The sequence below is a fragment of the Meles meles genome, chromosome 9 (genome assembly GCF_922984935.1).
Source record: "Meles meles chromosome 9, mMelMel3.1 paternal haplotype, whole genome shotgun sequence".
NCBI classification, from domain to species: domain Eukaryota; kingdom Metazoa; phylum Chordata; class Mammalia; order Carnivora; family Mustelidae; genus Meles; species Meles meles.
The window spans coordinates 34,334,042-34,356,373 of record NC_060074.1 but is presented as its reverse complement, the minus strand read 5'-3'; the positions used below and the strand labels follow the sequence as shown (position 1 = coordinate 34,356,373).

At 40.0% G+C, this 22,332-nt stretch overlaps 1 pseudogene; it reads right to left on the bottom strand.

Annotated features, from left to right (window-relative positions):
- Positions 1 to 8,830: 8,830 nt before the first annotated feature.
- LOC123950392 lies at positions 8,831 to 9,304 on the bottom strand (annotated as a pseudogene).
- Positions 9,305 to 22,332: the final 13,028 nt, after the last annotated feature.

Sequence of the window (22,332 nt, the reverse complement as noted above, 5' to 3'; positions counted from 1 at the left end):
GATAACATACCCTGCTCAGCCCAGGAGGACAGCACTCACTATTCCCAGGCACAGGTGAGGAAGGGACAAGCAGCTCACACCCTTAACACCCTTCAGTCACCATTGCTGCAAGCTGGCTTCATCTCCTCTGATCTTTACCAACACTGTCTGAGCAACTGTTTGGCACTTGTTTACTGCCCTAGTGGCAGGAATCATTTTTATATCATTATTACCACTTTGAAGCTTCTACCCCACCTAGCACAGTTTTACATATAGCAGATGTCCATTAAATAGTTGTTGGTTGAAAAGTTCACAGTATGCAATCTAAGGATATTTCACAGTTTATGAGTCCTGCAAGTGATTTGCTGACTGATAATATTTGGAATAAAACAACATGTACATTTTTGCTGCTAACATAAACAAAAACCATTTGGCTACTTGTAAATGACACATCACTTTTTTCAGAACATTTAAACTTGAATGAGTCGTAGGAGGGTTTTTGATGACACACAAACGTATGTGAACACATGTGAGAGTAAATGTTACTATGAGAGAATATTAAAGAAATAGTTGAAAATCAACAGGAGTAGACCTCAAGGTCACTGGCCTCACTTTTGAGGTCAGATACTCCAACAGTGTTTCCCACCCTTCTTTCCCAGGCCCATCACAATGCAATGTGCTGTACATCTCCCTGCCTTCCTCCCAAAGCCATCAAAATATTGGCCGTTTGGTCATTCTTCTATCCCTAGAGTCTTCAGATATTTGCTCAATAGATGAGGAATGAATGAGTGAATTAGTGGTTGAAATAGTGGCAGGGATGCACAGAAATTACTTGCTATGATGTAAGAGTCTCATTCAGAACCACAGAGGAGGAGTGTGATAGTGAACATAGACTGAATATATCTAGCTTTTCACATGTCAGATTTAAGGAGAGTCCTTTCTCTGAGGCACAATTTCCTCATCTGTTAAATAAATACTGAAGGGGAGGAAAAAGTTGTTTTGAGGAATAAAAAAGATACACGAAGAACCTAGAGCACTGCCTGGATCAAAGGTGATTTCCTACACATGGTAATTGCTATTATTCGTGGGCAATGCAGGTGTTTTTAAGCCCAAGACCATTGTTAGAAACATATGAAAGGTTTATTTGGAACCCACACACATTCAAAAAAAGGAAATCAAGACCTGTTCTCTACACAATGTTTATAAATATTCAAGATTTCAGGTGGAAAGGGTTACTGGCCTTAAAGGTCTTCAAGGCCAATGTGTGTGATCTCCTTGTAAATGCTGTTAAGAATGTCCTAACAGGAGAGGCCACCTAGGTGGCCCAGTCAGTTAAGTGTCCGACTCTTGATTTTGACTTAGGTCATGCTCTCAGAGCTGTGAGATCAAGCCCCACTTGGGGCTCTGCACTGGGCTTGGAGCCTGCTTAAGATTCTCTCCCTCTCCTTCTGCACCTCATGCCTCCCCTCTCTAAAAACAAGCAAACAACCAGAATGTCCTAATAGGAAAGTGTGTGTCAGGTCCTCTATGGGCTAGGATTTTCTGACTTCAAGAAAATTTCAAAAGAGGAAGAACCTCAAATATGTATATTCTCCTTTTAAATTTTCAAACAGTTTTTCTATCCACATTACCATTTTTTTCATCAGCTCATCAGCATTAGTCATAAAAACTCGTGATTTGCAGATCTGATTTTAAAAACAAGATTTTTTTAGCCACAAGTACTCCCCTTCCAGGAAAATGGTTAAAAAAGAAGCTCTTCTATCAAAACAGAATATTAGGCTGTACCCCAGAAATACATTCAGAGGGGTAGTTCCCCCAGCAAGGAAGACAACCACCTTCCCCTCTAGTAATCTGTATCAAAAGGTCCTACCATTGGAATGGGGCCAGAAAACCCTGAGTCGATACTAGGAAAATTCCCAGACCGCTCAACCTGATAACTACAGGTCTAGAAATTTATCCCAAGGAAGCAATCAAAGCAATATAAAATATATTCAAAGACACCTATTGTGATGTTATTTTAAAGAGCAAAAAATAGCTTTTATGTCCAAAAATTGGGGATTGCTTTAGCAAACTGAGGGACATCATAGATTTTATGGTTTGGGGAGAATATATCATAACTTGGGAATATACATGTGATATATTAAATTTTACAAAATAGAGCATATCACCCCATCTTATTATTTAAAAAATACCGAGAATATCACAAAAGATAAAATACATAGCAACCCTAAAGTGCTCATCTCTGAGTGATATAGTTATTAGCATATAATTTTCTTCTTCACACTTTTATTTTCCAAATTTTCTATAGTGAAATTTTATGATCTGTGGAAATGTTATTGATCACAGAGAAAAACAGCTCACATCTTATGTCATGCTAACAGGGTGACATGATAGCATCACTCATGCATGAATAACAGCATAGTTGAAACATTCCAGAATCTTGCATTTCTGACATGGTTGTTTCTTTCCAGACTATGTCGTCATCCTTCTCTCAGTACAAAAAAGTTATATATATTTTACTATATATATGTACATATATATGCATATATAATAAAAATAATACATAATTAAAATAAAAATATCAGCTGTGAATACACAGTCAAACAACATATATTCAAAATACTTCAGGGTGTACAATATGACATTAATGGTCACATCAAATGTCTGTGTTCCAAAGATCAAGAACAACTTTTTCGATGCTCATGCCAGTCTCCTTCCCTCTGAGCCCATGAAAAAAGAATGCAGTTCCATGTTCATGAAGTCAATAAACTAGGCTTTCCCCCAAGTGTTACTTTAGCTAACCTGTTTCTAACAACCCATCAAAAATGCAGAACACGCCTTTAAACAGAGACAGAATGAGTCGGCAATTTTCTACTTAAAAGATGTCTCTTCAGTATTGTACCATCAATCAGTTGGAACCTGGACCTAGAATGATAGACTTCTACATTACCTAAGAATCTAATGCTTTTACTTATGGTTATTGCTCAGATACACATGATGCTAATGATACAGAATTTGCTCTTACTATACAGGTTTTTTAAAAGATTTATTTATTTATTTGTTTATTATTTGAGAGAAAGGAGAGAGAGACTGCATGTGCACCAGTGTGGCGGGAGGGGCAGAGGGAAAGAATCCCAAACAGACTCCCCACTAGTGCAGAATCCCATGCAGGGATGGATCCCATGACCCTGAGATCATGACCCAAGCTGAAATCAAGAGTCAGAGGCTAAACCAACTGGGCCATTCATTGGGTCAACTATAGTGACTTTTTTAACGTGAGTTTCATATATTGCTATTGTCATGTCCTCTCCTCAGCTCAATTCATATTTGTTAAATAGAAGGCAGTGAAATCAATGGAATTCCAGATCATGGCAATCCCTCCACCTAGCTAAACCCCAAATTTCTCAACTGTAAAAGAGGACATTGAACACATAGACTTAGTGTCTCACCACTACTATCATCCTATATGCCCATTGTCACAACCTTATCTATTTTAACAGGGGAAAACAGGCATTTGCAAATATGAAACCATGTGCCCAAGACCTAAAGGAGATTGAGAGGGGATCCCATGAAATTTGGCTATGAACCCAAAGAAATCCCATCAGTAGGTCAACACAAACTCAATGTGTCCTCTTATTTCTACGTTAGTTTGATGTGTTTTATCACTGGGAATTTTTCAGGGATATCAGTGGTCTCACCAGGCTAAAATCAAGTATTGGCAGGGTTGTATTCCTTTCTGGAGGCTTTAGGGGAAAATATATTTTCTTGCCCATTCCTGCTTCTAAACACCATGTACATTCCTTAGTTCATGGCCACCATCCTCCAGCTTCAAAACCAGTAATGGATGTCAGGTGGAGTCCTTCACACATTGCATAGTTCTGACCTCCAGTTCTGCCTCCCTCTTCCACTGTTAAGAATTCTTGTGATTTCATTGTGCCCACCCAGATAATCCAGAGTAATCTCAAATTTTATGAAGCAGTTCATCAAGATTAGGACAGAAGCCAACAGAATCCAAACTACTGAAAGTTAATTTGTAGTTCACTAGTTAGTCTACTAAATAATCAGTCCAACTTAGCAGTAAATTGACTATCCAAGCTTATGTTTTGATTTAGCTGAAGGACATATGCAAAATCTACATAAAATATAAGAGTATGCAAAACTGTTATTCAGCCTAAAAATCAATTCATCCATTTATCTCATGCCCCTTAAACTAAGTCACCCAACAGACTGTTAACTGTTATTTGATGATATGGATCACTTATTTTGCAGTTAATGTTGACTTTTAACTGGATAAACAAGCCGAGAGATAAATCATTATACGAATCTTGAAGGTTTTTATTTTGAGCTTCCTAGTTAAATGTGCAATTGACCAAAAAGTTCTTGAAACTGGAAATTTTATTTTTAATGCACAAATCTTAGCTGGTGGAAAAATAATGAAAACAGATGCCAAAGAATGGTGTCAGCCTTATTTTTTAAAGGCATTTTAACTATTGCTTTGTTCTCTTTAAAAAAGTATTCACAACAGATACTTACTATTTAAATTAAAGTATTTGTCTAAATACTCTACCATATGGTCTCAGTTACATCTGCACTATTTTGCCAACACGTACTATCACATTCACTTGAGGAAAAGGGACTCAGTGGATTAAGTAAGAAAATAACAGAAAATGAAAAGCCATACCTCTGGCCCTGTGCCACCCTAATTCTGCCTACCTGTGCACCTGCTGCTCTGCTAGAGATTTGGGCCATCCTGATTCCTGATTAGTATGCCCCCTAAGCCTGGATATTGTGCCAAATATATTTCACCAGAAGCTATTTTGCATCTCCACTGATTATAAATAATACCCTACCTGAAGTGTTCCAGGTAATGAGGATAGTTATGTATTCATTTGCCAAGTGATCTCTCACCATGTGTGAGATTGAAAAATGCCTTTTGGGCTCAGAAATTCCAGGGGAAAGGGACTTTCATAGGCATGGAATTTAGCTGCTAAAGGCAAAAATCCAGACACCCATATTGGTGGGCCTTTGCTCAGATAAGACAAGTCACCCTCCCAAAGTCATATTGCTACTAAGTGAAAGAGAAAAACTTTGAACCCAGGTGGCCTGATTTCCCCGCATTTAACCACTACTCATACCATTCATGCACTGTTCTGTGGCCTCCCAAGCCATAGAAATCATGGATGTGTGCCCATATACCTTCAATTAAGTCTACCTTTATTCTCATTGCATTGGGCTAGTCAGGGAGGAAGAACAGTGTTCCCTAGGTTTGATGATATTCTGAAATGCCATAGGGAGTCCAGTTGCAGACTGGTTCCAGCTCAAAGGATCTCAAATTGTTGCATATGTCGTCAGAATTTCCAAGCCACACTCAGGTAAACCAGCCAGTGAGGCAGCTCCAGAGGCATCTCAGATTTGTTAGGATGATTCAGGAAATAGAAGCAAGATGCCACTTTAAAACACACTTGATTTCCCCAGTGTGAAACAAACTCGGGAAAATGTCCTAGATGCTGAGCCCATAAGGATAGCCAACATCTTTTTGTACTGGAGACTTTAAGAAGGGTGGAATAAGAGAATCAGGATGAGTCATCTTCAGCTTCCCTCGATTTCCAAGCTGAGGGGCCATAGAGACATAATTAAAGTTACCAGGAATACTCAAACATGCTCGTAGAAACATGGCTTTCAAATTCCCGAAGATGCAGTATAGCTTTACATCAACTGCAATTTGCCTCTACGAGACCCTGCCATTCAAGGACACATGGTTGCTACCCAGCCCTTCCAGAAAGTCTGTTCATTTTCTCTTCAAGCAATCTTAATTTAGCACCCACTAACTAGTCAGCCCGTGCTGGGATTACAGCTATGAACTCTACAGGCTTGTCCCTGAAGGGTTAACATTCACATTATAGTTGACAAAGAGATTTACCAACCAAGCAAGCAATGAAAAAAATGCATGGAATAAATACTTATTTTAATAAATGCTAAGAAGAAAACCCATTGAGTGCTGATTAGAGAATAATTAGGTACAACTTTAAGGAACTAAGGTTGAAGGATGAGGTAGAGCCAGCTTTTGAAGAAATGGGAAAAGAGCATCCAGGGAGAAGAAAGAATAATTCTATTCCTGGTGCATGTGAGTGCAGTCACCCCCGCTACCAAATTTTCCACTACCAGTGTCCCATAGTCTTCTGGGAAAGAAGAATGACTATTATGCAAAATATCCCTTGAATATGATCCTTCTGAGATCTCCGACCTTCATATATACATCTTGACTCCATAAGGAATATAGTCCAGAAGACCTGAACGTCCTCAAAACCGAGGCTCTGGCCCCAGCTCTGCCCTTCTCAGGGTATGCCCTAGCCAACTGTGCCTCTAATCATTTAACTAGTCTGGGCTTCTGTAAACTGCAGGCGTCAGATCATAAAGTCCCTTTCATCACTCATGCAGCTTGTAATTAGCTGGCAATTGCAAGCTTGTACCATCCCTTAATCTTTTTTATTGTATTACATAAAACAGACTATATTATATAGTTTTATTCCATATTATTGGCTTTTAGGAGCTTGCTCTTGTGGTTTTGCAAATGGATATAATAGGGGACCACTCCAAATGGTCCCTTACCCCAACCATCCTAAGAAAATCATTCTTCTGTAAAAGTCCTACCTTACATTTGCCCATTATAATTTGTCCTTAACAGTGAGCTGACCTCCCACTTTCCGCATTTTAAATTCCATCTGGCATTTTTTTGTCCTTTGTTCTATTCAGGCAGGCTCAAAAATGTCTCCTTTAGAATTTCCTTTTTACATAATTTTCCTTTCTCTCCAGGTAGAGGCACCACCTGTTACTGGTGGACTCTAGGAAATGTTATTCCAAACCTGCACACTCCATGGGCACGGGGGTTTCTCTGCAAAATTTATAGACAATTTCCACTAAGATGTTCTACTTCCCATTGAATGACTCAAGCATTGTAAAACAAGGCAGACTTTTGTCCAAAAACAAAAATTCCTATAATTCCATTTATAGTAAGTTCAAAACAGGCAAAATTTAACTGTAGTATTAGTGGTCAAGAGAGCAATTACCTCTGGGGAGGTAGATGGGGTAGTGATTAGGAGGGGGCATAAATTGGGCTTCTGGGTACCAATAATGTGCCACTGCTTGACCTGAGGGGTATTTACTGGTGTGCCTGCTTTGATAACTCACCCAGCTGCATATGTGTGATGTTTACACTTTCTTGTCTGTGTGTTATATTTTAATTTAAGATTCATTAATAAAGGGCACCTGGGTGGCTCAGTGGGTTAAAGCCTCTGCCTTCAGCTCAGCTCATGATCCCAGGGTCCTGGGATGGAGCCCCACATCAGGCTCTCTGCTCAGCAGGGAGCCTGCTTCCCTTCCTCTCTCTCTGTCTGCCTCTCTGCCTACTTGTGATCTCTGTCTCTCAAATAAATAAATAGAATCTTTAAAAATAAATAAATAAATAAATAAAATTTTTTAAAAATTCATTAATAAAGAAGTCAAAACAACTCCCCAAAGTTTTCTTAGCATCATATCCTGGGGTAGGTGATTCAGTGGTGAACTGTGTAACTTGTGAAGCTCTGGGTTCCCTTAGTTTAGTGCTATGTGCTTTTCCTTGTCTGAAAAATGCTAATGATAACTGGATTTGCCTTGTTTCTCCAAGTACAAGAAGAGCTACAATCTGTAGAGCCCTTCCTTAAACAATGCCAGGGCCATTGAGGGCAGTATTGTATTGTATTGTATTGTATTGTATTGTATTGTATTTATTTATTTATTTATTTATTTAGAAAAGCGCTTGTTAACAGCAAAGGAAACAGTCAACAAAACAAAAGGCAACCCGTGGAATGGGAGAAGATATTTGCAAATGACAGTACAGACAAAAGGTTGATATCCAGGATCTTTAAAGAACTCCTCAAACTCAACACACACAAAACAGATAATCATATCAAAAAATGGGCAGAAGATATGAACAGACACTTCTCCAATGAAGACATACAAATGGCTATCAGACACATGAAAAAATGCTCATCATCACTAGCCATCAGGGAGATTCAAATTAAAACCACATTGAGATACCACCTGACACCAGTTAGAATGGCCAAAATTAGCAAGACAGGAAACAACATGTGTTGGAGAGGATGTGGAGAAAGGGGAACCCTCTTACACTGTTGGTGGGAATGCAAGTTGGTGCAGTCACTTTGGGGAACAGTGTGGAGATTCCTCAAGAAATTAAAAATAGAGCTTCGCTATGACCCTGCAATTGCACTACTGGGTATTTACCCCAAAGATACAGATGTAGTGAAAAGAAGAGCCATATGTATCCCAATGTTTATTGCAGCAATGGCCATGGTCACCAAACTGTGGAAAGAACCAAGATGCCCTTCAATGGACGAATGGATAAGGAAGATGTGGTCCATATACACGTTGGAGTATTATGCCTCCATCAGAAAGGATGAATACCCAACTTTTGTAGCAACATGGACGGGACTGGAAGAGATTATGCTGAGCGAAATAAGTCAAGCAGAGAGAGTCAAGTATCATATAGTCTCACTTATTTGTGGAGCATAACAAATAACATGGAGGACATGGGGAGATGGAAAGGAGAAGGGAGTTGAGGGAAATTGGAAGGGGAGATGAACCATGAGAGACTATGGACTCTGAAAAACAACCTGAGGGTTTTGAAGGGGTGGGGGGGGTGGGAGGTTGGGGAACCAGGTGGTGGGTAATAGGGAGGGCACGTATTGCATGGAGCACTGGGTGTGGTGCAAAAACAATGAATACTGTTACGCCAAAAAGAAATTTTGAAAAAGTGAAAAAAAAAAAGCGCTTATTAGCATTTAATGAACCTCCCTCAAACTACCAGGACACAGTCTCCCAACCCCCCAAGACACAAACACATACCCTTAATCTTCTCCTCAGCTCTTTTACTGAATGACAATGCCACTCACAATGACAGGCTGCTCTGGGAGCGTTCCTTTGCCCAAAATTTTGTAGTAGACCCATGATACCACATCGATGATAGGAGCAGCTCCTGTCTTGTTTTGGGCAGCACTCCGCCATGTCTGCCCACTGACCAAGGTCCACCGTCCACGGTTTATCAAGGTTAATTGTCAGGCAGAAGCTCTGGTTCCTCTAAATGGTTATGCGTCATACCAACTTTCCCAAGGTAAACTGTGGGTGATATTTGTCAAAGTGGATCCTGCGGTGATGCCTGCCACCAGCATGACCCAGGCCTCCTGGGGACTTCCGGTGCTTGCCCATAGGGACTATGGCCGTGGCTCACGTGGCCCTGAAGTTTCTGGGTCTTCCTCAGTCTGGATGACATGTTGGCAGCCCAGACAAAAGGGAGTGAGGGCAGTATTTACATATTGTTTCTCGGGGAAACAAAAGATGGCGAGTCATTACCAGACTTTTAAGTGTGCAACCTGCCCATAAAGCCTGACATGTCCTGGGGGCCCAAACCCAGCCTATATGGCCCTCTGATCCCCAAACCAAGTAAATGTCACCTCAGTAAATGTTACAAATATTCACCCAGTCGCTAAAACCCAAAACCTAAGGGTCATTTAGGATGCCTTGCCCTCCCACACTTAGTCACCCAGCCATCTGTAAGTGCAGTCAATTCTAGGTCCAAATCTGCTTTCTTCTTTTACCTAGACTCATTCCTACCTGCTCTGCTTGTTCCAGACTTGCCTCCTCCTGTCCTATACAGAAGCAAAAAATCATCTTCAAAAACAGAAAAGTTTCTCAAAGCTCTAGAGTGGCTCCTCATTATGTTTTGGGGGGACAGAGGAATCACCAAATCCCTTGCCATGCCCTATAAAGTCCTATGTGTGATATCACATCTGTCTGCTCTCAATGTCTTGGAGCCCCATATTTTACAGATAAAGAAAGCAAGGCACAAAGAGGCTAAGCAACTCGCTGCCAAGGTTAGAGGGCTAGTGAGTGGCAGAGGCAGGATTGGAACAGACTGCAGCCAGCATGCTTCATCCCCACACTAACAACCCAAGTTCTTCCTGCCCTATGTCTTCACTCATATTTTTGTGTAACTCATTTATTCTTACCCTTAAGATCACAGTTTAAATGTCAATCTGCCAGCCACGTTTGTCCTGACCTCCCACCATTATTCTCAGTCCTTTCTTTGTTGACTTTGCAGCATTTATGCTAATGAATAATCATTTGGTGCTTTCAATTGTTCTTCTCTGCCTTTCCCATTAGTACCTAAGCCCTATGAGGGCAGGCACTTGTGTCTGCCTTGTTCTCTACCCATTTCTCTGGTTCCTGAGACAGAGTAGTGTGCCACACAGACTGGATGGATAAAAGGTGCCTGATTTCCACACTGAATGTTTGTTACTCTCTAAAAGGGAGAATTAGCCCAATATTTAACCCATTTTTTTAAATATATACTTTCAGGTATTAATAGAAAAAGTTCTAAGTTGTGAGTGAATATTTTTTCATTCATATTTTATAATCTTTACAAATGTGTACTCATTCAAAACACTCAACAGAATAAAGTTCCATGTCCTCATGAAATTTACAATCTAATGAAGAGAGTCAGATATTGGACATCAGATAAAATAAGAGAGTTGAGAATAAAGGTGATGGATGCCACAGAAAAAGAAGAAACAGAGTGTGAAGTAGAGTATGCTACTTTGGTGGCCCTCAAAACTCCTTTTCCATAGGGGTTCATGTCCTCATGTAGTAAGTCCCTTCCACATCACCTCAAGCTTTGGCCATAGATTTGCTTTGGCCAAGGCTGATGCAACAGATGCTCCATAAGTGATTTCACACAGGGGCTTTAACTTTTGGAGTGGTTCTTCGTGGGACCCAGTAGCCACTATGCTGCAGACAAGCTTGGGCTAGACAACCCAATCAGGAGACACCACACAAACAGGGGCCCTGGAGAAGAAGAGGCCATCTTGGACATTGAAGCCCCCGCCAAGATCCCACTCAAATTTAGTTGCAACCAGATCTCTGGTGGCAGAAGTTTTATTGCCTAAGCAAGCAAGCTAACCTCTCACAGCTCCTGCTTTCTCATCCACAATAAGGTTTCTGAGATAGATATCTCTAGCCTCTCTCTTAATTCCAACTAGCTAACATTTTAGATGTTTAAAAAGTAAATAAGATATGCAGAATATATTGGTTTCATAATGGAGAATTGCAATGATAAAATAATCCAATTTACATCCATTGTGATATAGAAGGTGAATTTCTGTGTTTCTTTTGAAAAACAGGATGAGCTTTAAACCATAATGAATAAAATATGTTCCTTTTGTCCTGTTCTTTCTTTCTTCCTTTTTTTTTTTTTGGTCTGTTTATAAATTTCCACAGAAATTTTAGTGTTGAGAAAGTAAACACAGGGTCATTGTTCTAATGCCTGATGAAAGGGGAAAAAAATGTGCCTAGAAAAGGGAAACCTTCCACAGTTAAAACACATTTTCACAGACAAGTTTGAAAAATGTGTCCAAGTCCACTTTGGGTCAGGTTCCTTCTCCTCTGGACTATATAGAATATATTTTCCTTTTACCCCCATTAAAGGGTTAAATTGGGTGTTCTCTTTCTCTCTCTCATGCCTGGGTAGCTCAATTGGTTAAACGTCTACCTTCAGTTCAGGTCATGATCCTGGAGTCCCTGCATCAAGTCCTGCCTCGGGCTCCCTGCTTAGTGAGGAGTCTGCTTCTCCTTCTGACCTTTCCCTCTCTCGTGCTCTCTCTCTTTCTCTCTCTCTCAAATAAATAAATAAAATCTTTTTTAAAAAAATTTTTAAATGGGCTCTCTCTCTCCCTCTCATTGAGGTATAAATGACATTATATTAGTTTCATGTGTACAACATAATGATTTGATATTTATATATGCTAAAAATGATCACCACAATACCATTCGTTGCCATCTGTCATCATACAAAATTACCAAGTATTTTTTGTGATTAAAAAAATTTTAAGATGTACTTTCCTAGCAAATTTCAAATATTCAGTGCAATATTATTGACTATAGTCAGCATGCTATATATTACATCCCCAGGATTTACTCATTTTATAACTGGAAGTTTCTGTCTCTTGACACCTTTCACCCATTTCACCACAACCCCTGCCTACCCAGCCCCACATCTCTGGCAACCACTGATCTGTCCTCTATCAGTTTTGTTTTGTTTGTTCATTTGTTTGGTTTTTTAGATTCCCATATGAGTGAAATCATATGGTGTTTGTTCTTCCACTATCTGATTTATCTCACTTAGCAAAATGTCCTCAAGGTCCATCCATGTTGCAAAAGGCAGGATTACATTCTTATAGCTGAGTAAGATTTCATTGCGCATACACAAAACATATTCTTTATCCATTTATCCACTGATGGACACTTAGGTTGTTTCCATATCTTGGCTATTGTAAATAATGCTGCAATGAACATAAAGGTGCCACACATTTTCCTAATAGCATGAATCTTCTTTACCATTTGTCATTGGAATAAAAATCATTTGGGGTCAAAGGTATTTGAAAACATTATAGTTTTTCCTCCATTAGCTCCCAGGAAGGGACTTGAATCTCACCAGAATCAACACAAGGTAACAAGGGAAAACTCAAGAGAAGTAGGCTGAAGGAAATGAGAGAAAGCAAAAATCATTATCCAAGAAAAGAATGAGTCATCACAAACCAATCCAACCAGAGCCATTACAATTCTGGTCCAAATTTCTTTTGAACCTGACATCCAATGACAATCTGATGATCAGAAATGCAATGGAAGTGAGACTTGAGAAGTGTCTCCAGGATAAATCATTCAGGGAAGACTGGGAGAATGTTCCTGGGAAACTGAGTGGGAAATGAGAAAGGTAGAGTTCTGTGAAAGGTAAAGAAATTCCAGCCTCCCAAGGTAACTGGACAGAAAAGGAAAAGCAAATATTGTTATCTTCCCTCAAGTATGTAGGTAGAAGGAGGGTGGAGAAGTGATGGTAGCATCCAAGATTATGTCTAAGTCAACTATGGCTGATTAATAAGCCATCCCAAAATTGTGTGACTTGAAATAGTAGTAATGCATTACTTTTCACAATACTGTGTGATAGCTGGGTGTTTTTTTTTATGATTTATTTATTTTAGAGAGAAAGAAAGAGAACATGTGAGCTGGGGGAGGGACAAAGGGAGAGGGAAAGACAGAATCCTAAGGAGACTCCCTGCTGTGCACAGAGCCTGACATAGGGGCTTGATCCCATGACCCTGCAATCGGCCGGAGCTGAAATCAAGAGTTGGGTGATTAACCCACTGCACCACCCAGGCACTCCTAAGCTGGGTGGTTCTTCTGATGTCTTGCCAGGACCCTTTCATGATCTTCATTCAACTGAAAGACTGTCTAGGCTAGAAGGTCCAAGTTGACTTCACTCAAGTCCAGGCAGTTGGTGTAGTTGTCTACTAGGGCACCTTACTTCCCCTCCCTGTGGCCTCTTGCCATGCAGCAGGGAGAGAACTACTTGCCTTGCTGGTGGTCTCAGGGCAGTATTCTGAGAGAGCACAGAGGAAGCTAAAATTTAGGCATCAGACTCACACTGTATTGCTTCTGCCACATTTTACTGGTCAAGGTAAGTCTCAAGGCAGCCCAAAATCAAGAAGAGGGCAAATCAGTCTCACCTCTTGAAAGGAGCTGCAAATCTGGAGGCAAGACTTTTCAGTTTTTCACAGAGTCTACCGTTTCAGCCCTCTGCTTTGCCATAATCAAAATTATCATCACACTCTATGACTCTGCTGAGTGAAAGTTAACTCTACACTATCTGGTGGAATTCTCAGTGATCCCAAGTTTGAGTAGAGACATCCTATGAACGGTTGGATGATCAATGAACAATAATGAGCTCATGGTATTTTTGGGGCTGAAACTTAGGAACATCACAAGAACTTACAATGATTCCTGAGAAACTAAGTATAAATCTGAGAAAACTACCTCGTTTAAAATGGGAATACTCTTTTAATTAACAAAAATCCTTTCAAGAATGTTCTGATTTTTAAAAGTTCTGTTCTGGGGGCGCCTGGGTGGCTCAGTGGGTTGTTTGGCTCGAGTCATGGTTCCAGGGTCCTGGGATGGAGCCCCGCATCCGGCTCTCTGCTTAGTGGGGAGCCTGTTTCCCCTCTCTCTCTGCCTGCCTCTCTGCCTACTTGGGATCTCCGTCTCTGTCAAATAAATAAATAAAAATAATAATAAAAAAATAAAATAGAAGTTCAGTTCTGCACTTTGATGAATGTTAACTAGACTTATCATGGTGATCATTTTGAAATATATATGAATATCGAATTATTAGATCATATACCTGAAACTAATATAATGTAGGTCAATTATACTTCAATAAGAAAATAAAAATAAAGTAAATTTTTAAAGGGGCACCTGGGGGGCTCAGTGGGTTAAAACTGCATGCCTTCAGCTCAGGTCATGATCCCAGGGTCCTAGGATCAAGCCCCACGTCGGGCTCTCTGCTCAGCGGGGAGCCTGCTTCTCCCCCGCCCCCAACTTCTCTGCCTGTCTCTCTGCCTACTTGTGATCTCTGTCTGTCAAATAAATAAATAAAATCTTTTAAAAAAATAAAATGTTTTAAATGAATGTAATAAAGTAGCTATTGCTATTAACGCTATCTATAACCATCTCTTTTTACAGCGATTTTTCTAGAAACATTATTGGCTGTGGTGAGAATTCTCCTATCTCAATAGGTGAATTCTTCATAACTTAAAAGAAAAACACAGACTCTGAATAATAATACCATGTTTACTTTTGTGAATAAGCCTAAATCCCTCCTTTAATAAAATGAATACAAACAGCTGTCTGCCATTTAAGTTCCTTTCGAAAGCATAATGCTATTTGGTTGGGCTTTGCCAGGTTATATTTGTTTTTCCTTTAAGCAAAATGAGCTCTGCATATGTTCCCAAAGCTCATTGCTCTCAGTTGTTTAGAAGGTGCCCTCTTGGAACAATTCTGTGCAATGTCTCTCATCCCAAATCAGTACAAAAAATAGGCCATCTCTGAATTTCAATTTTGTAAATATATAGAAGCAGAAAAATATTAATTACTTAATAATAATTTCCAATTGTTCCTTGGATTTAAATCTTTCAAGAAACCCACTAGATGGTTTTGTTAAATTAATTCCATTTTATAGGTCATGGAATTACCTCTAAATGTATGGAAAAGGGACAGATTTGAGAAAAGTATCACTAATTTCGTGCTTTTTTTCAAGAGGAGTCTGATCTTAGGTCAGTACTTCTCAATTCAGAATTACTTGAAGAGTTTGTTGAAGTATAGATTCCTGGACCACACCCTGGAGATTCTAGGTCTTGGATAGAGCCTAAAAATGTATACTTCTAACAATTTCTCAGGGGATGCTGATGTGTCTAGTTCATAGACCACATATTGAGTAAGGCTGTCCTCATCTACATCAGGTGTGAAAAGTCTGCAACAGAAAGTACACTTTTTATCTTTCACCTTGGCTTCAAGGTGATATGTCCTTCAATACGATAATCTGTGAATGCTCTAACTTGCTCCATGAAGGAGCTTATCTACTAGAAGCAGATTCCACTGAGATTTGAGTTTTGTTGTTGTTGTTCCAAGTAGACCTTTCACACAGTTTTAGCAATGGTCTCTGGTATTAAAATGCCCAAATTACCTAAACGATAATGGCGACCTTTTAGATCTCTTAGATTGCCATTGTGGTAGACCATTTAAAGGTCAGAAATTCCTCCCATCCCGCATGGATTCTCCCACCCAGAACTGGAGTCTTTTTTCAGCTTCCTGAACTTGAGCCAGTCTTATCACTTGCTTTAACCAATGGAATTTGCTGAAGGTGACTTTATATAAGTCGCAGCCCTAGACTTCAAAAGGCCTTGCAGTTTTCACAATTGGCTTTTTGGAAAACTCTCCTGAAATTGCCATATAAGAAAGTTAGTCTAGTTTCGTGGAGGATGAGAGACCCCAGAGGAGAACCAAGGCACCGTAGCCCATGACCAGCACCTACTGCCTGGTATGAGTAAAGCCATCTTTGACTTTGAGCCCAGTTCCCTTTAGGCAAAATGCCATTGCGTGAATGAGTCCAGGCAAAAGCAAGAGAGGATCTGCACAGCCAGCCCTTAGAAACTTAAAAAAAAAAAAAAAAAAATCATTGCTTTTAACCACTAAGTTTTGGGGTGTTTTGTTAAGCAGCAATAATGAACTGATACAACCAACCTACATGTGTTCGTGAATCTGGGTAAGAAAGGATCCTGAGATTTTATAGGACAGAAATAATAATATAACAGCATCTCACAGTCCACAGTGCCTGCAACAATATGGCAGAGTCCACATCGATGAGCAGCGATGGCTCACTACTAACAGATGGCGTTGGCCCCGGCCTCATTCTTCTCTATGCAAAAAGAAGTGCATTCATCCAAAAAAAAATAAAATGAAAAATAATAATAATTCAATATCTGAAGGCATAAATAACAATGGAATCAAGCAAATGGCTCTCTCCTTTTCCAGGTTCACCTGAAGCTCAGACAATCTCAGCAAACTTGCGTTGAAGCACAGTGCATGATGGTGCACAATAGAGAAGAGGAATTTCCCATCACACAATGAGGCAGAGCATTGACTGGGGTAAAACAGAAGTAAATCTCCCTAGAGCATAACTATTGATAACTCAGCATGGACTCTTTCAAGACAAATGAGGAGGATTTGCACTGAAGTAACATCTTCCTCCATATCCCTCACTTGAATAACCTGAATAAAGATACCCTGTTACATGAGCCTGCCTTTCTAAAATCCTTGTTAAGTCTTAACTTTCCTTTTCAAGGGACTCGATTTGAGCTTGGGAGGCAAGATAGTAAACATTGTATTGTCCTCATTTAGTTGAATGTAATAAAATAAATAAATTAAAATGTTTTAAATTAAATTAAATTAAAAAATAAAATTGAATCTTAAAGTCCAGGTAAACACTGGACTTAACGTGAATTAAATGCCCAACATTTAATTGGCAAACAAATCAGTATCCCTCGGTGTTTCAATCACCTCAAGTTCAATAGACCATAGTGAGGAGGTTGGAGGACTCTAATTTTAGAAGCAAAATAAGTAATAAGTGTGTTTGAGTTCAGTTTCTTGCCCCACTTCCCCCAATTTTATATTCAGTGATCTGGGGTAAAATCCCAAATCTTCACTTTTCACAAGCATCACAAGTGGCCCTTGGATCAATTTTTGGAAAACACTGGAAGATTTTAAAAACACGTATGGGAATGACTTAGATCAGCCCCTGCTCTGCCTCTCACTGGCTGTTTGACTCTGGGCACCTTTATCCCTCTGGACCCAGAATCTTCATCTATTAAATGGGGAGCATAATATACTGACTTTGTTAGGGTTGTGGCTTAGCGACAGGGATTTATTGTCTCACAGATCTGGGGCTGCAAGTCCACGGTCAAGATGTCAGTCGGGTTGATTCTTTCTCAGGAACTGCCTCACAGGCAGTGAGGGATAATCAGCTCCAAGCTTTTCTCTTAACTCCCAGTGGTTTGCTGGTAATCTTTGACATTTCTTGGCTTATGATCTCTGCCTTTACCTCCATCTCCCTATGTGGGTGTCTGCATCTGAATATATCCCCTTCTTGTAAGCATACCAGCCATATTAGATTAGGGACCCACCCTACTCCTGTATGACCTCATCTTTACTAACAATATCTGCAATGACCTATTTCTTTTTTTTTTTTTTAAGATTTTATTTATTTATTTGACAAGGGAGAGATCACAAGTAGGCAGAGAGGCAGGCAGAGAGAGGAGGAAGCAGGCTCCCTGCTGAGCAGAAAGCCCGATGCGGGGCTCGATCTGGGATCATGGCCTGAGCGGAAGGCAGAGGCTTTAACCCACTGAGCCACCCAGGTGCCCCTGCAATGACCTATTTCTAAATATGATCACAATCTCAAGTACTGCAGGTTAGGACTTTCACATAAGAATTTTCAAGGGAGGGGTACCTGGATGGTTCAGTGGGTTAAAGCCTCTGCCTTCGGCTCGGGTCATGATCCTAGGGTCTTAGGATCGGGCCCCCGGATCGGGCCCCCACATGGGGCTCTCTGCTCAGCAGGGAGCCTGTTTCCCCCTCCGTCTCTCTCTGCCTGCCTCTCTGCCTACTTGTGATCTCTGTCAAATAAATAAATAAAATCTTAAAAAAAAAATTTTTTTTTGAGGGACACAAATCTTCATCTCTCAAGGTTGGACAGATTTTAAGGAGGAAAATATGGTAATGTGTTTAGCACACTGTCTGGCATTTATAAGCCCTAATAAATGATAGCCATTAACTATTACTATATTCCATTGTCTCCCACAACACTAGGAGTGTGTGTCTCCTTCCTACCTTCACTCGGGGTTGTGACATATAAATATCATTTTAAAAAGAGAATTGGCCTTGTCAAAATGTTTTTATATGCTAGAAAGAGAAATGATCTGGTATGTTTTCTGAATTTTAAAGACTGTAAGAAATAGAACAATTAAGCAAATCCTGCTAATGTACTCAAGTCTGAAAATTTTGCAGAAACCGAGCCACGGCCTTGGTGCTTTCTTCTGCTATAGAAGACAACTGCTCTTTTTACATGCTACATTTAATTATATTACTTATGCTCCAGGGTACAAAGTCTTTTCTAATCTTTTGCCTTTTGTACAAGTGTTTTCCCATTGTTCCAAGGTTTTATTTACTCATTTATACCTCGACTAATAGAATTGTTGAATCTCTTGGAAATTAAAAGTAATTTAAAGAGTTTATTGTTTAACTTAATTAAATTCTCCATGTCCTCCCATAATGTAGCACTCCGTAAAAGGAAAGACCCACTATTAAAAAGTAAGTTGATTCGTGCAAGAGCAATTCTCCCAGTAACAGTGGATACTCTCATTATCTTCCAGCGAATTATCCACTCTGCAGATTATCTGCAGAAAATTAAACTGTTGTCAAAGAAAGTAAGTGGGAGCTAAGGTACTTGTTCTGCCATGAACTCTCTGGTAACTTTTTGCAAAAGTCTGAAAGCTCTCAGAATATGGCATTCCTTGCCTGGTATGACAGGGACAGGAAACTGTGTAAAGCATCGGGTTTTTCAAGACGTTCTAGAGTCTTCCAGCAAGGAGTTAGCAGCATGTAGTCAGAATCTGACATTTTGTAAGACTCAAAGAAATATTCTCCAAACTCCTTCAAAAATCATATTGAAGTATTTGGTAAGATAAAGAAAATTGAGCATGATTTATCTCCCTCTCTAGTCCCTTAGTCATGGACCTGAGAAAGATAACTTGTGATCTTACCCCACCTTTGTAAATCCTTTACAATTTTTAGTGTTTATTCAAGGATTGAATTTGACCCTGTGTAGTAAGGTAAGTTACATTTTACTGTCTTCTCTTTCCAAAAAACAGATTTTAAAGCCCATTATATTTTACCATCTGGTAGGAGATACCTATTGTTTTAGCCTGGCCGACATCCAGCCCCACTCAGAAAGTCAGCACCTGGTCTTCTTTCAGGGAACTGTCTCTTCCCCAACTCCTAGACCACATGATTAGATGAACCAACCCCCATCCCCCACCAGCCCTGAGGCTCTAGGAGTGAACATGTGATTCAAATGAACCAACAGGTGCATTCCATTTTCCACATAACAATTGCAAATTCAGGGGGTGGACCAGTGACCTTAAGACATTGCAAAGAGCATCTTTCTTAGAATGGTGGGTTAGAATTGGGAAAGATGAGCTGTTTTTCCAGAAGGCACTAAGCTGGCATGATGCCATCTTTGTCACCACAAGGGAGAACCTGCCCAAGCATGAAGCAAAGTTGAAGAAAAACAGAACCAGGAACTGAGAGAGACATAATTGATGATGTTTTGCATCTGGATTTTGCTGTCCTTGTAACACTACTGCTTCACTTTTCAGATACGGGGCCAGATATATATATTCTCTTTTTGGCCAGGTTAAATAACTTTTTTTTTCATTTGATACTAAAATAGCCTCCTGTCTCTACTAGGTTAATTAACAATAATATATGTAAATTTCTGGTAACAATAAAGTGAGCCATAGATAGGGAACAGAGCCACTGAATCGTGATTTCTTTTTGAAATGATTTTCTTTGCTGTGGTCACATGATGACGTAATAAAATATTAGCAGATGTCCAACACAAGCACACTCCGAGAAACCACGTGACTTGGTACATCAGCTCATCTCCTTCCTTTGTTCCTTCGTGGTCTCCACTCGGGTTCCCAGAAGTTAAATATTGTTTTTAATTTTCTGCAATCAGTTTAATATCTAATCTTCATCAGTACAAAAAAGTCTATCCTCACAACTTACTAAAATTACCACTGTCGGTTGGAGTTCAGACATTCTATAGAATTCTCATGGCAAAAGTCCAGATTCTTCCATTCCCTGCTCTTCTGTCTAAGAACTTTAAAAAGTTACATAACATCCTTCAGATTCCTTGATTTTGATTCACAAAATGCTTTTTTAGCCTTAGAAGGCTTATACCTAATTTATGAACAAAGAATAGTTTTATGTTCTATTCTACCTCAACCTTTAATCCCTTTGTAGGCTTGAAAAAGCAAGTATTTTCATTCATCATAATACATTGCACAGTCATGTATCAAAAAATAAGAGCATATTTTAAATTTACAGTTAGGCTTCACAGTCATCTGAGGGTAGACACAAACTTGCAGACAGAACTTCCTGAACAATCACGAGGTTAAGTCCAGATAAACCCATCAAAAATTGAAACCATCCTAAGTGGAAAATACATATAATACACTTAACTTACCAAACATCAAAATTCAGCCTCGCCGACCTGAAGGTGCTCAGAACACTCATGTTAGCCTACTCTTGGGCAAAATCATCAAACACAAAGCCTACTTTATAATAGAGTGTTGCACATTCGTGTAATTTATTGAGCAAGTAATGAGAGTGAGAAACAGACTGGTGGTATGGGGACAGAATGGCTGTAAGTGTATCAGATCTTGAGCCCTGTGGTCATGGGGCAGCATCACGAGAGTATCACACCCCACATCAAAGATCAAAATTCAAAGCTCGAACTATACTTTCTACTGAATGTGTATTGTTTTTGCACCATCGTAACATCAAAAAAAATAAGTCTGGCCATTAAAAGTCCTGGATTGTGTGTGTGTGTGTGTGTGTGTGTGGGTGGGTGGGTGGGTGGGTGTGTGTGTATTCATACAGATACTTATCTTCTAGGGACAGCAAATAAGCACTGAAATTATGTAATTGCCATATTCTATCCTTTTGTATCTATTGTCCATGGCGTCTATTTATCGGTTCTTAAAATCACCCACATTCAATAAAGTTTTGTTTACTGACTTTTTATTTCACTCTGAAGGTACCAAATTTGAAAGATTGGCCGCATCCTTGATTTACCAATTGTTTCTGCCTATTTTCAGCCACTGAAATAAAGCCTAAGAGCTCTTCCAGCTTTTTTTTTTTAACTGCACAAAACTTTTATTTACATTTTGAGCAGCTATTGAAAAAAACCAATAATCCAGCTATTACTGAAACTGGGGATTTCTAAACTTAAAGTGGGGCAAATGGCTATAGTGCAAAGTAGTGCCATCACTGGGCACTATGAATTCAAGACTGAAGAATTGACAGCCACCGGTCAGATGGAGAACCAGGTGGAGAGTCGACTCTTTCTGGATGTTGTAATCAAAGAGTGCGACCATCTTCCTGCTGCTTGCCTGCAGAGGTAAGCCACGGCTGGTCAGGAAGGATGCCCTCTTTATCTTGGATCTTGGCCTTCACAATTTCAATGGTGTCACTGGTCTCCTCCACCAGCGTAATGGTCTTGCTGGTCAGGGTCTTCATGTAGATCTGCATTTTGACCTGTTAGCAAATGCAAGGACACTGAATGCAATCACATTCAGTCAGGCAGACGCCAAGACTCTGACACCCAATGATGCCAGCTGATCCTGAACCTCTTCCAGCTTCTTTAAACACGTAGAGAGCTGGGGCGCCTGGGTGGCTCAGCGGGTTAAAGCCTCTGCCTTCAGCTCAGGTCATGATCTCAGGGTCCTGGGATCGAGCCCCGCATCGGGCTCTCTGCTTGGCGGGGAGCCTGCTTCCTCCTCTCTCTCTCTCTCTCTCTGCCTGCCTCTCTGCCTGCTTGTGGTCTCTATCTGTCAAATAAATGAATCTTTAAAAAAAAAAATGTAGAGAGCCCATGAATTATGTTTATGTTTTTTAAAGGTTTTATTTATTTATCTGATAAAAGAGAAAGAGAGAGAGCACAAGCAGAAGGAGGGACAGAGGGAGAAGCAGACTCCCCACTGAGCAGGGAGCCTGACTCAGGGCTCTATTCCAGGACCCTGGGATCATGACTTGAACCAAGGAAAGACTCTTAACGACTGAGCCACCCAGTCA